Genomic DNA, 16,121 nt, shown 5'->3' on the forward strand with positions numbered 1-16,121 from the left:
AAATTAAAAGAGAATTTTAATTTTTGGGTGAACTATTCCTTTAATGGTAATAGTATTTGGCCGGTCATGTGATGTCAATATGGCACCCCCCATGATCCAGCACAGCTATATTCAAAATTATACAGCTTTTAGTAGCTCTTTGGCTACTGATATGACAGGAGTCTTCAGCTCACGTAAGTGTACATGAATTTAAACATATTTTTCGAAATATCAATGATGGTTTATGGAGACAATCTCTACTACGTCTAGTAGTCAGTAATCTATACTGATGCATTGCCAATCTCCTCTCAATATCGCTCACAAAAACCACCTTGTTGGGCAATAAGGAATTCTGGAGAAAAAGTTCTGAAGCTTAATTGCATGCAACTGGACTGGTCCTTATTTGCTCATACACAACCGTTGTTGTGTATTCAGCTGTTAGTCTAATATGTCAAGAACATTTTTCTAACCCTCAGCAACTTTAAACGCCTTAAGATGAATGCTCCTATAGAGAAATCCAGCGAGGGTCTGCGACTCATCACCATGATTATGAGGCTAATAGATGCCAAGACTGAGAGAGGAGCTTACATGAATAAGTCATTAAGGAAGGGGCAGGGTGCTGGTGAAACAGAGTATGCTAAATTCAGCCTTTCCTCCAGGCAGGGTCAGGACTTGCTCCTTAATCTGAGAGGTGGGTGAGCAAACAAATCATATTCTATTACAAAATTGTGTCTGAAATATTGTTATGGTCCATTCTTGCTTTCGCCACAGAGTGAGCCTGCATTCTAATGCATAATGTAAGCCAGGAGAGTCAACACACGTTTGCTCACTAGGATCAATGATTTTGTGGGTCCTGCCAAAAGAATCAGTTTTAACTTCAATTGAATTTGACAGAACAAACCACAAAAAAGATATTTTGTCTGAATATTTTTGAAACACCAAGGAGATTTCTGGAACTTCATGCACAATAGAATTAGAGGTGATACACAAATTCATGCAACTCTTTGTGTTTTATTGCATATTGACATATAAGCCTTTTACTGCTCTTTGACTTCTATAGTTTTTTCCTGCTGTTTTAAAAAATATCGGAGTAACTATTTGCACTTAATGTAAATAGCACTTGCCACACAGCAGTGCGCCTATTTGCACAAGTAGTCTGGTGGAAACACAAATTAAAAACAAACTGCACCCCTGAGTGCTTCTAATAGCATAGTCTGTAAAGATGCTGTTGTTGTGCTTTTTTCATTAGGACAACCCGCGTTTGATTTCCCCTTTTGTCCAACTTTTCCCCATCCTGTTTCCTGTCTCCACTCTTAATATTTCCTTTTATACTACTTATAATCAGGGTTGGGAGGGTTACTTTTGAAATGTATTCCATTACAGATTACAGAATACATGCTGTAAAATATAATTTGTAACATATTCTGTTAGATAACTCAAGGTCAGTAACATATTGTAAATACTTTGGATTACTTCTTCAGCACTGGTAGATTTTTTCACTTGTTTTGACCATAAAAACTCTGCCAGTACAGTAAGACAAAATGCACATGTTAAAAATACATTCTCTGAAAAACCTAAAAATCTATGCAGTGTTGTTTCTAAAACAAGATCAATCACATTGATCTTGTTTTATGGATTTTTAGATATTTTTACAGGAAAACAATACAAAAATTATTATCAAGAATATGATTTTTGCCGTAATATCAAAGGTCTTACTAGAAAAAAAGAAATTATGATCCAAAGTGAATTTTCTTAATAAAAAAATATGATCGTGCCTGGTAACATGTGCATGTAAAATGGCTAGAAATAGCATTTTAGATTAGCATAAAGCTGACAATTTACACAAGGTTTATTTCTATTTCTTCTGCTCTAAACTTACTTCAAACGTACTTCTCTGTCTGCTCGTATGAATGTAACACAACATATGAAAGTGTTTCACCGCTGTTCAAATGCACTTTGGATCGCATCATTTTAATTTTTCCATATGAAAGACTAAATATTAAAATGCAAAGTAATCTCTTCAGTAATCAAAATACTTTTTGAATGTAACTGTATTCTAATTACCAATTATTTAAATTGTAACTGTAGTGGAATACAGTTACTTATATTTTGTATTTTAAATACGTAATCCCGTTACATGTATTCCATTACTCCCCAACCCTGCTTCGAATAATAAATATAAATTAATATAAAGATTGTTTTAATCACAGTGATTTGGTCACTGTGAAGATCGTTCAGGTTAGATAAAGGTTTGATATAGGTAAAATTAACCAATGTTTTACTATAGTAATATTGTAGTAACCATGTTTTTGGAGGAAGCCATAGTTTTAAAGCAATTAATCATGGTGTTAATATAGTAACCATGTTAAATTGTGTGGCTAATATGATTTTACTACAAAATACCATGGTAATACTATGGTTACGTACTGTAGTAAAACCATTGATTTTGTAAGGGAAGGTTAGGGTTAGATTTAGGGTTAGGGGTTAGTCTGTCTATCTATCTGTCGGTCTGCCTGTCTGTCTATCTATCTATCTATCTATCTTAACCCAAAGGTCTACTTGTGCACAGCTATACAATATGCATCGTTAAACATGCTTGACATGTGATTGCTTCACATCCTTCTTCACGATAGCGTTACAGTAAGCAAAACATTTAGATCTACATAAAAGCCGCAGTAGACAGGAAAATCTGTTTTCATCCGGCTGTGAGAGGAGCCGTTTCACTTTGACCACATTTACAAACATGGCGCGAGTGAAAGTTAACAATGTTACTGTTTCCCAGGGTGTTCATATGTTGTTCAGTCTAATGACACCTAATGAATCATCATTCGCGACTGTGGAAGAGGTGCCGAAATATGTCAATCAGGTAAGTGTGACGTCATAATGCATTAGCACATTGTTGTAGAATAGGAAACAGCTTGGAATCTATACACAGCCGCAGCTAGCTAGCCTACAACGAGTAAAAGTGTCTACAACGAGAGAGAGAGAGAGAGAGAGAGAGAGAGAGAGAGAGAGAGAGAGAGAGAGAGAGAGAGAGAGAGAGAGAGAGAGAGAGAGAGAGAGAGAGAGAGAGAGAGAGAGAGAGAGAGAGAGATTTCTCGGTAAATATATATATATAGAACAGAACGATGCTGTACTGCACAATGAAAAACTGTACTCTTAAAACTGTAACTCTAATACTCTCTTAGCCTACTAAAGCACACATTTTTATACTATAATATTGCTATAGTATAACTGCAGTTTTTATTGCTGATGTTACACTCTGTACAATGTACTAGACTTGTACCTACTACTCTTTTGAACATCTGCATTGTTTTGATGCTTCTATAATATAGGCTGCTCATCAATACTAGCTCTGGGGAGAAAAAAAGTAGAAAACAATTATGCTAGAGTTGGCCTTTCACCTGCTGAAACATGTTTGCCCTGTTACCAGTAGATTTACACTATGTATTTCAAAAGTTTAGTTTTGGGGAATTTATTAAAAAATGTTTGCCAGTGTCCTATGGTCAATATACTGATATATGCAAAACATTTATATACTGTAATTGTGGTTGGTTCATGATAGGGCTTTGATTACACTGCGTTACTAAACACTTTCACACACACTTCTCTGCAAGGTTTATCTTTTTTACTTTAAACACAACTCCACCCATGTTTTCTAACAACAAATCTAATTCCAGAGGTTTAAATGACACTGTAAATGCATATTGTACCTTTAATAGTGTGGTCTCGTTATTTTCATCAATGTGCAAAAACAGTGGACACCATGCCTGCAACAACTGGAAAATATGTCTACCACCTGTTCAGGTTTTTAAGCCCTACCAGCCTCCTCGCATTTTTAACAGACCCATGTGTGTATTTTTTTTGGTTTGGTTGCACTCAAATCAACACATGTTTGTTATTTGAGGTAAAACACTCAAATTTTAACAGGCCTCCATAAACACATGAATAGAGAAATTGCAATTAACCACACAGCAGGAAACCTAATTGTTGCAATTCAGTCAAAAACATACACTTGTTAAATTGTCTCACTCACTATCCCAACACAACTTTATATGAAGTTTCTTTCTCTTGATGTGTGTGCATGAAACAAAATAAATTCTGTTTTCTATAGTTCCTCTTCTCTCTTAATAGCCAGATCTGGCCTTTGACATTTTATATATTTTCTGCCATCAGTTCACTTTAGCAATATATTTTAACACTTTCACTCTTTTGCACTCATTGTTAAAAGCAAGCTGTTCTGTGATTAATTTGTTATATATTGTTATAAGAAAAGGGCGGGGTTTGGAATATTGTCATTTACTCATAAAAATTATTTATTAGTTGTGTGTAATGTGAGAGGGTTTAGTATAAAGTACGTTCCGTAATGGGATCTGTTTTGTGATTTGGCTAAATTTGTGTTTTCAAAGTAAAAATAACAGTAACACGAACCATTCAGAACCTGACCAAAAAAAGCTGAAGAAAAAAACTTAAATACTAACATCTGCTTCACAAATGTAATTTTTTCCCCTAGTCAGATTGAAGTCCACAATCACAGCTTTATATACAACTATTAAGAGTCTCTCAATAGTTTTCACAAACCTGAAATATGTCACAGCCGGGCTAATAGCTCTTTTCATTTAATTTCTCTTTGTTTTGTCCAAAGCACACAAAATTGAGAAAATTGTGCTAGTTAAAACAACTCGTCAAAAAAAAATACAATTTCTAAACCTTGAAAATTGAGACGCGCATATTATATTTTAGTGGTTGAAAACAGCTCAGCTTATTGATGTGAAAATATCTAATTCAAGTATGTATTGCCATAAAAGAGGGGCGAGAGCTAAAGCAATTTAGGTAGAATTTTATATACAGTAGGCTAAATAAAAAGTCACTTTATAGGATTCGTATAAGTAGAATATGTTTCATAGAACTTGCAGCTAGCTGTTAGTTGCAGTCGGCAGCCAGATGTGGCCAGGTTTGCGTGTGATAGAGGCTCCCAAGTGGTCTGTTCTGTTCTGGTTCTCTCTCTCTCTCACACACACACACACACACACACACACACACACACACACACGCTCACACACGTTTTGTTTTATATGATCGTGGGGACTTTCCATAAACTTCTATGGATTTTAATCAGATCTAATGATAATTTCTATCCCCTAACCTTACCCCTAAACCTAACCTTCACAGAAAACTTTTTGCATTTTTACATTTTCAAAAAAACATTGTTTAGTATGTTTACTAAGCCATTGCCCTTGTGGGGACCGATGACTGGTCCCCACAATGGAGGTTAAACCTGTACGTTCACACACACACACACACACACACACACACACACACACACACACACACACACACACACACACACACTTACTGTTCCACCTGTAAATCTACTCTATACTGTTGCGCCCTGCCCCCTACAGAACTATAGTGTGTGTTTGCATGTGAGAAGTCTCAAGTCTCAAGTTTCACGCTGCAAAGAGTGACCCCGAGCTCATTGTTGAGTACTGCCAGCACCACATCCGTGAGATTTTTGATTGTTCTTCTGTGATTTGCTCCAGGTTTTGATGAGTAATCCAAGTTTAGGTACGCTTGAAAAGCATCCTTTACATCAAATCTTCAAAGTTACTGTAAATACAGCTAGTTAATGACAAAATGACTGTCATGTTAAATGCATTACAGAATCACCAAACCTATTAAACAGTATCTTTGCCAGAGAGATGGAACTGTTCTTTCTGGTCCTGTGAAGATGAAAATGATAGTTTAGTGAGGTTATGAATGACTTTTAGGCTGCTTCACAGGCATCATACATTATACAGTCTGTGTGTGACCATTCAGTTCCATTCAATCTTAGGGGCCATTCTCACCAATTGCATTTTTCTGTCCATCTGTGCTGTTTTTCAATAGTTTTTTCCAGTGTAAATGTGCTAGACAGACGTCTTTGACTGTTGCAATGAATCTTACTGTTTTTTCAGCTTCTCGCACAGGAATATCACGTTTTTAGAACGTTAAGTTTTATTTCAAGAACACCAAATAGTGACTGTTATGTTATTACTAGTTTTTATACTTTCTGCCTGTGCTGTGTAGGCCACACCATACTTCATTGGACTTAATTACGTCTGTTTCAGCATGAATGATGTCACGTCTCCCTCAGTGAGTCAACAAATACTTCTATTTGGTTTTAATAGCAAAACTCTGATTTACCTTTTAATCTTTACAAGTAGTTACATTTTCCATTGTTATGTAGCATAACCTGATTCTGATGACATAATGACATAAGAGCAAAACCAATATATATATATATATATGTGTGTATATATATATATATGTGTATATATATATATATATATATATATATATATATATATATATATATATATATATATATATATATATATATATATTTACATTTCTTAATGAATTATGCAGTAAATAGATTATGACACATAGTTTATTTGCAGATTACCTCACTGTACATTTGAGTTAATCCGGCTCTTTGTTTTTTTTTCTTAGGCTTATAATTAGAAACATGGTACTGTCAGCTATATCTATGTCTGGAACAACTTCCGTGTGTACGAGCTTCCCTGGGATTCTGCTTGGAAATGGTGGCTTGCGTTTCTTGGTGTGGACATGGTATACTACTGGTTTCATCGATTTGCCCATGGTATGTCATTTTCCTGCCAAATGCACTGATATTATGTGCAGCCATCTGCTTTAAAGTACTACACTTTATGTTAAAACGGCATGTCGTAACCTTTACATTTAAATGGGATGTGCAGCATACTTGTGGATTTAAAAAATATTTTTTTATTTAAAGGTGCACAGTATTTCCTCATTAAAAAAGTTGTACCCTTTAAGAACTGAAGAGTACTTTTGAAAAATATTCAAAAGTTTAAAATAATGTACATTTGCCTGAGATGAAGTCTCCAGTCATACCAATAGCCTAATAAAAGCTGTTTTGTTTTACATGGAGTGAGTAGTGTTATGGGTGACACCATGTTGAGATCACATGCCCAGAAGAATATTTTTTATTTTATCTGACAATTTAGCTCATGAAATAAATTAATCATGGTTTTCTGCGATTGTGAAATGGCATTGGTAACTGTAAACTAACGGTAACACTTTTGAGTGATGCTGAATCCACACAGTTATGTGTCAGTATAAGTCAGATAACCGTGGGAAATGTAAATTTTAATGTAAAAAAAAAAAAAAAAAAAATGTAAATGCTTTAACATTATGAAAAACAACACAAGCTTATACATAAATGCAACAAACAAAGCAATCAAAAATGTCTCAAAATTAGCTTTGCACATGTAGATGATTCAGTTTAACTGCTGTAGGAAACTTTATTTGTTTCTTAAATCAAAAATGGGGATGTTAGTTTTATTTCATTGCATAACGGCTGGTTTAGTTCCATGATAATATTGTTTTGGCCCCCTGTGTCTTTATGCATCATCTTTCTTGCTACTTTTGCTAAAACCTTGGAAAAGCTAGTAACTTGATCAGACTCTGCAGATGCTATAGTGAATCATGTTAATGCTTTGCATATAGGATTTTTCCCCTTATTTCAATAAACAAATTCATATATGATTCTGTCAAATAGCCAGAAGGGGAAATTGGACTGTAACAGTCTTAGGTGATTTGCTCTCTTATCTGGAGCAACAAAAATATCAATCTGTCAAGACGCAGGAAATTGCTAAAGACACACATGTTTGTGTAGCATGAGAGTTGAGGCAGAGAGTCGTAAGACATGTGTCCAAACAGAAGAAAACTTTGTCACAGCTGTAATCTTTGAGTGCTGTGGTGTTTTTCTTCTTTCTTCAATAGCAGCCTTTGCAAAACGCATTGCCAGTAAACATACTTTGTTACCATAAGATTGTAAATCTACTTCTCAACATCTCTCTTTCTTGAGATGTTGGGTCGTGAACTTGTTGGAAGCAAGAAGGCATAGCCCTGTTCAGAGTTGATTCCTGCAGTTTAAGTTTACCAAAGTAACATGTTACAGCCCTTAAAACTGGGTTACTCCCTTTTAGAAGTTGATACTCCTATTAATTTTGCTATCCTAATTATTCACAATTATGGTCAGTTTTAATTATTTGCATGTAGGATTGTTTTTCCCTGCTTTCTGCTACCTTATCACATCAGACATGCGACCACCAATTGAGAACCACTGATCAGCACATTCTCTGTTATGTGCATGTTGCTCAATACTTTGCTCCATGCCCTCTTCTCAGTAAACATCCACAGTGTGTGAGAGTCCAGAGCATAGACTTCAGGTCTTACCAGTGTAAAAAGTACAACCAGGCTACTGCCCTTTATTCTGCAGCATTCTTAACATATGCTACACCAATTTCATCCATTTGAGATTTAATGCTGATACGATGGGCAGAACGTTTTTACATCTCTCCAGACTTCACTGTGGACCCTAAAAGTGATGAGGTGCTTGTGGCAGTCATGTTATGTTTTCCATTGTCCGAAGTTCCTGCCTAGAGAGTCTGAAATGTCTTTCATGTCAGAGGTCTCCAGTGTCTAATTTGTTCTTTTTGAAGTCAGAGGAAATTATTTGTCTAGTTTCTGGTCCATCATTGTCCAAGATGACTTCTTCTTGATATTGCAAGTTTGTAATTCATCTGCAATGGCAAAAAGGACCCAGACCCTTTGGGGTTTATTTTGAGATGATGGGTAACGGTACAGTATCTTCCTTAATAAACGGCAACAAATGTGTAATTAAATAAACATGTAATATTTATTTGAGTTTATTTTTTTATTTTTTTTTTGTATGTATGATGAGAGAATGCACAGAGTGCTCTGAGAGACATGCAACTGTTTGCCAGGGACAACAGTCAAATATACAGTTTAGTAGGCATTCTACAAAAATATTTGACCTCAGATTTCATTGATTGACCACTGACTTGAGATGTTAAATGTGGGGCTCTCTAGTTCCCAGTTCCTTGTTGTTAATGATCCCTGAATAATTTTCATACTTAATTTTGGTTCAAAGGCTTGCATCTAAAGCTCTATACTTTTTTGACTTGTAAGCTATAAATCTTTATTTTAATAGGAAAAAGTAATCTTCAGCGTGTAACAGCAGAAATATGACCCCCATAAAACTATACTGACCCTAATTAGTGCCATTGTAAAATTTGAACAAATCTTTATGAATTTCATGTTCCCTTACGCAGGTCAAGAACTTAAAAAAACCCATTAACTGTTAGTGAAAATATAAAAGTTCTTTCAAGAAAAAAAAAATAGAAAAAAAAAAAGTCCTCCTCATGATACAGTGAACATGCTACATATCTGTTAACCCATTTAAAATATAGAAATCATGTTCAATTTTTGGAATATTTTAAGATAGGTAACCCAGTTTTTAACCAATTTATCATAGACGTCTCAAATGACATTTAAAATAAAATTCAAGATTAAATTTAAAACCTTTTTGTAACATAGGTGTTTTTCCCTGTGTAGTAGCCATTTAATATTGTTAGAAAATCATATCCTCATAAATCACAGTCAGTGTTTGGCTTTGGAAGCGTTTGATGTTGCCCAGGCGTCTCCCTGTGCATGAGCTATTTGCATGCATCCGTTCTACACTCTTCTGCCATTCTCTGTTGCATTTTTTCCACATGTTGCCTTATTTTCCAGTTGCCTACAAACCTTTATTGCAACTCTTGGTTGTGTTTGGTCTTTCCATGTCTTCCTCTAAAGCAATGCCACACTCCACTGTAGCAGGGATGACTTTCCGACCGCATGGTCGGTTTTGGCAACGCTAGCCAGACGAGGTTTATGGTTTAGCCCGGTCTAGGCTAATGGTTTTAAATTTTTTATCCATGGACAGAACAGTGTATTAAAATAGCTGTGGTCCCCAGTGTACAATATAGGGTATATGGATGATTGCACTGTCTGCAAGATATGCTTTTGTATTAGAATGAGCCATTTTGGTTAAACAGCTAATATTGAAATGTTCTTGAAATGGGTCACTCCTGTTATTCTGTACCTATTGAGCTCTAAAATTTGAATCAGCACTATTCGAGTTATATCAAACTTTCAAAAATATGCTCTGGTCAAGTTTAGGCATGTAAAATTCATTCATTATAACTTGATTATAATAACACAATGACAAGAATATCAACAGGATGCCTAACAGGGTGGAAAATAACAGGATGGACAAAAAGACCTAAAGTTAGCTCAGTGATGGAGTTAGCTGACATGCGGGTGTCAACTTGAAGGTAATTTTAATATTTTTGCCATCTTTTGAAATTTTGATAGACATTTGTAACATTTTCTGTAGTTCATCTAACAGAAAGGAATGCTTTAATGTGAGACAAACCAACCATTATCACGAAACATCACATAATTCATCAAATCCATTGCTATTACTTACAGTCAAAAGTCAGATTCACTGCAAGCTTATTCTTTGTTTTTACCGTTTACTACATTTTAGATTATTTTATTGTTGTAATTTCATGAAGTATCTAGTGACACTTAGAGACAAAGCAAAATAAGAAACTTGGATATTTTGTAGCAAATTTTGAAGCATATTTCCATGTTAGACATGAGCGCATGGCACCCAGGGATATACAATGGCAAAATCTTGTTCAAACCAAAGAAGTGAAATTATTTAAAATTAACTCCTATATTCTCTTAATTGATGTAATCTGCTGAAAGAAAAGTAACTTATATGATTCCCATCTTTACAAATCGTGAGTTTAATATTTTATCCAAAATTTTAAGACACATACAGTACATGGAGACATAAAAATGTACATAACGGAAAAGGCCAGAAATAGATGAGAAAGCCAAATATAAACTATCACTGGACAGTCACGGTCAGAGTTTAATGAGATGTTTTAGTTTATAGTGTATTTTTACTAGTGTATGATCAGTAAACATAATCAGAGGCTCCACACTCACTACCGTTGATGTTTCTGAAGTCAGTAGGAGAGAGATTAGATGTGGCCAGCTTGCTGACAGCAGTGGTAGGTCTGTATGCTCTCTCTCTCTCATGCATGCTGACAAACAGTGATTCTGGTCCCCATCTGTTGCTATTTCCAAAGAGCTCCTCCAAAACCCCAGCTTAACCCTCCATTCATAAACTCTGATGTAGCCCGATGGACAGGGTCACGGTTACTTCTTCGTTAGGGTTTCATCAAGGTCTTCAATCTCAGACATATGAGACATGAGTAATGACAGTTTGGAAATTCTAATTTTTAGACTGCCAGTCTAAAGTCTGGACACACCTACTCATTCTTTATTTTTATTTTTACAGTTTTCTGCATTTTTGTACATTTTAGATTCTTTTATTATTGTGAAGTAATTAAAAATATGAAATAATTTCATGAAGTATATACCTTGGAAGCTTTTTAAACAGTATTGAAGGAGTTCCCACGCATGTATCATGTAGGCTCTTGTTGGCTGCTTTTCCTTCACTGTCCACTCATTTGTTTATTTATATATTTATATTTGTTTATTTGTTAGTTTTGCAAAGAAAATCATAAGTAAGCATTTACATATAAGCCTTCAGATCAAAAGGATTTTAAGGTCATGAGAAACATAAATTCAGTTAATCATTTCCAAATTTTGTATGGCAGTGAGTGTATCTCTTTATGGAAATTCAACTTTATTTTCTGTTGTAAATAGCTATGTTTTGTTGCTGCCTAAAAAGAACACACTTTGATTGGAGTGCTTATGATGGCTCACTCACCTAAGTATCATTAGCTCTTTGGTGATTATTTTGGCATAAGATGTTTGGTGCTTTTAGATTAATTACAATAGTTCTGCAGGTCTTTGGATCAGGCAACCCACTTGTAAGCCCAATTACTTTTTTTAACGCAACATGTATTTTGGCGCCTCTAAGTCCCTGTTTCCCACTCCTTTTTAGTCATATTAACATAAAGACATTGAATAATATGTTGGGAAACTTTTAGTTGATCCACTCAGAAATTGAGCCTTAATTAACTTGATTTCATGTTCTCAGTGTTTTACGATTTTATCTGGTGGACAGTCTAGCGGAAGTGTCATGAGCTGCCCTTCTTTTACTTACTTCGAGGTCTTGGTGAGGTTAGATGTTATACGTTTAGATTGGGGGCAGAGAGGGTCATAAAGCCACAGAGAAACTGTAAACATGTAATGGAAGGCAGTGCGTAATGTTGCATTCTTTATCACCTCACCCTGCTCCTAGTGTTTTACAGTGGAAAAGGTGTTTATGGCACCTGGTCCACTGGGTTTTCCAAAAGTGGACTTTGCCATTTTCTGGCTGGCATCATGGTGAGTGCTTTGGACAAAATAAGTAAATATTACATAACCTTTGCAAGTTGTACAGAGGAGGGAGTTTGGTGAAGTTACTTTAAAGGTAAAGTGTGTTATCGTTTTCGATGTTAAAGGGGTCATGACATGCCTTTTCTATTATTTTCAAATGTTCCTTGAGGTTCACTTATAATATTAGTCATATATTTGTAAAACATGATCATTTTCAGAAACGCTCAGTTCTGCATCTTCTTTAAGACTTGACAGTAAACGCCCACAGTTATGATTGGCTCTCTGATCTTGACTGACCTGCTCTCTCCTTGCCATATCACTGCTCACCACTACTGGGTAAAGTAGGCATTGTGGAGGCAGTCATATGCAAATGTCTACCACAGTGTGACATCACAATGTGGAGGAAATAGAGAACGAGTCATTTTGGCAGCTTGGCTTCAACAAATGCTTGTTTTGCTGTGAGTAGGAATTTTGAGTTCTGAAACGTACAGTATGTTTTTATAGAGCAATTGCCTCTTATATGTTAAAAGATTTAAAAGTATAGCCACAAAATGTAAACATTATGCATGATAAAGGCTTACTAACCTTGGCTGCATTTCCCTAAAGCACCGTAAGCCTAAGCAGATTGTAGAAACTTTTGCCGCCAATGGTCTCTACGATCAACTTAAGCTTGCGATGCTTTTGGGAAACACAGCCCTTATCAGTGTAAAGTTATGTGTAATAGGAGCCAGCTGATAGATAGCTGTGCAATGTGTATAAACCTCACTCTCCTGACCTCAGAAGGTGCACTAGCGTATGATGCTAGAGGCTGTAGCCTTTAGCCTCCTTGTTAGCGCACCCGCCTCCCATGCTGGAGATGCCGGTTTGAGTCCCGTACGGAGTGGGTAGAACAGGGGCATCACATATGTCTAATATTACAACTTTGTTGCCATGACGATGCAATGCTGGTAAACCCTATAAGCGATTTTATCACAATACAATCATGTAAAAAAGATTTTATCATACAAAAATCATGTTAACACGTATAATGTTTACATCATGTGGCTATACTTTAGAAAAGATGTGTATTTTAATGTTAATGGACTGGCCCCATTCGCTTCCATTGTAAATGCCTGACTGTAACTGTGATTTTTATTAAATGATGGACTGAAAACTGAAATTAAGAGTTGAAATTATTTTTTGTGGTAATCAATATAACGCCACAAATGCTGCCGATTGAGCTGAACTTGTATTGAACCCAGATTATTCCTTTATTGAACTTTATATTTTTTTACAGTTCTAACTAGAATTAGGAAAGTAATTAAAAGCAAAAAGACTGCGCTTTCTTCAGTAGCAAGATGTTGCAGTAGCATGTGTGTGTACGTATGGAACCTCTCAATATTGGCCGTTCAGGATACAGCGGTGGCATACATTTAGCGTTTATACAGACAGCAGCAGTTGTCAAGACAAACAGATTGCGTCAACACTGCCACGGACCGTCCCAGAGGAGGCTGAGACTGGATGTTATTGTTTTCAAAAGGAATCCTCATGGTGGAAGGTGGTGGGGGTTAACCCCAGGCCACGGGGGCTTCATAAATCTTCTCCTGCCTCTGGAAGTCCCCGGCCGTGCAGGTTGGAGGGCGTACAAAAGAATCAGAGCAGTCAGGATGTGGAGCCCAGGCTCGAAACGAGCGCCCCCAGGACCCTGCAATAATATCAACAATGTCCAGCAAATCAGCCACTTGCGTTTGTAGGCGTGTGTATTTGAGTCTGAGAGATGTCTCTTGCTGTGTCAAAGATTCACTGGCCCTGCAGGATCAGACTCTACTGCCTCCATATGCTGTGTGTGTAAGCGTGAAGCCATACATGTGTTTAAATTGCTGTGAGCACTCCATTTAGGGTACTCAGCAGATGCTTGGTTAATATCAAGTTGATTTTGTTATTGACAAACTTTTGCCATTTAGTTTGTATAAAACAAACTAAATGGACACACACACACACACACACACACACACACACACACACACACACTAGCCTATAATTTTTGTGTATGCAGTTCTGTAAGCTTATATTAATTTATAGACTACATGGAATATTTTTAAATATACTGTATTTGTCACACTGCATAATTGAAATGGTAATTGAAAAAATAAATGAAAAGTGCCAGCACCTTAAATATACACTTTCCCTTATTCATTCATATTAATTTTAATCTAAAATCTTAAAATTAATAAAAATACAATTAACAGGTTATGTCAATTATCCAAGTGTCTTCCTCCAATGAGTGACCACTTTACATGTTCCCACTAAACTCTCTTGGGTTCTTTACCTGATTCCTCATGTGCATGCTGTCCCACATGTATTGCACCTTTTAAAAATGTCTCAAGGAGCAGTTTTAACTGTTGAGTAAAGACATTTTGAAGTATTGTGGTGACAGAAGTGGGTTTGGTTGCTACGGTTGACTGTTTTTGTTGGCGTTGCTTCTTAGCCGACAGCTTGTCCGCTCTGCCCAGACATTCACAGTTCATTGATAACCTGAGTGACATGGCATGCAGTCTCACTCCACGCAGAGGCTAAATGGCTCATAGAGTCCTGTGCCGTCCTGTGCCACCCTGTGGGACAGAATCTGAGGGTGGCACTAAAGCCGAATATCAGAAGGGGTTCACAGACAGCCTTCATATGTTAGATGAAAAGAACTTGTTGACTGCCAGTGGTTCTTGGTCCCATACTTGGGTCCTTTATAATTATGTTTCTGGACCATGCAGATATTTATCACATTAAAAATGCATTAACCAATTTGCAAGAAGAGATCTTGGAATTAGACTTTATTGCAATTTGACTGGATTTTGATTTAAAAAAGTAAGTTGAACAGAACAACAGAACAGCATCTAGCTCTGATGTATTGTGCATTTAGTGTGTGACAGTTATTGTGCTTCAAAGTTTCTGAACTGTATTTTAGATGTAATTTTAGATCACATTGGTGAGTGTAATGCACAGTGGTAAAATATATTTTCCATTTAGTTTAAACTTTCAGCTTATGTAGTGTGTGTGAAGGCCTCTCACCCAATTTATATCTGTAGTTACAGATTTAACGGGACATAATTTTTCATGAGTCTTTACCTTTGATTCTATGCCTGTACTTTGTGTCTAGATTACAGATAAGCATTTATTTTAAGGATAATAGATAGCAGACCCTAAACTGAGATGGTTAATATTTTTGCATTAAATGTTCCAAAATGTGTTGATATTAACCATTTGTTAAACCATCATGGCATCGTTTCAATCATTTTATTAACATACTCCACACATACTCACGACTCCACCACCAACACCAAAATAAATCTACATTTAGTTGATGAAATCTTAACTTTTTACAAAGTGTGTGTATAGGGGACAATATACTGTCAGCTGGTCATTATTACAAAACAAGCTCAGACTTGGAGATCAGAGGTTTATTTTTATTTGGTAATACTGATTGTGTGTAAATTACCCTGCTTATTACATGGCTACTCACCAAACAAATAAATAAATGAACGTAAAATATTGATTTGAGTTGAAGAAGGAGACCACAGAGTGATACAAGAGAAATTAAACTACAACAGCCATTTAGGAAAGGTGTTGGTTTCATGGCACAAACATTGCTGTAGATCTTCCTGTAATGCCTCTCATTGAGCTCATGTTGAGACCCGACTGCTGTTTTTCTTTGTCCATTTATAGTACACACTGCTTTCTGCTGTTTACCCCTATATTCTAGAGAAAAAAGCAGAGTCTCTGTGTCTGAGCAGACCGTGGTCTTCAGGCATGATGGGAAAGTCTTTTCTGTGGCATCGGTTCTCATCATTAAAGCTCTTCCCCTCTGAATTCTGCCTGCCAAACTATGCGGCTTCCAGTCGAGCCCGGCGCACAAGGACACGGATTGCAATGAG

The 16,121-nt window shown here is 36.2% G+C and overlaps 1 pseudogene; it reads left to right on the plus strand.

The window, feature by feature from the left end:
• Positions 1–474: 474 nt before the first annotated feature.
• The window catches only part of LOC127429636 (alkylglycerol monooxygenase-like), a 46,198-nt pseudogene continuing 30,551 nt past the window's right edge, over positions 475–16,121 (plus strand).

Source organism: Myxocyprinus asiaticus, chromosome 39 (assembly GCF_019703515.2).
Source record: "Myxocyprinus asiaticus isolate MX2 ecotype Aquarium Trade chromosome 39, UBuf_Myxa_2, whole genome shotgun sequence".
Classification (NCBI taxonomy): domain Eukaryota; kingdom Metazoa; phylum Chordata; class Actinopteri; order Cypriniformes; family Catostomidae; genus Myxocyprinus; species Myxocyprinus asiaticus.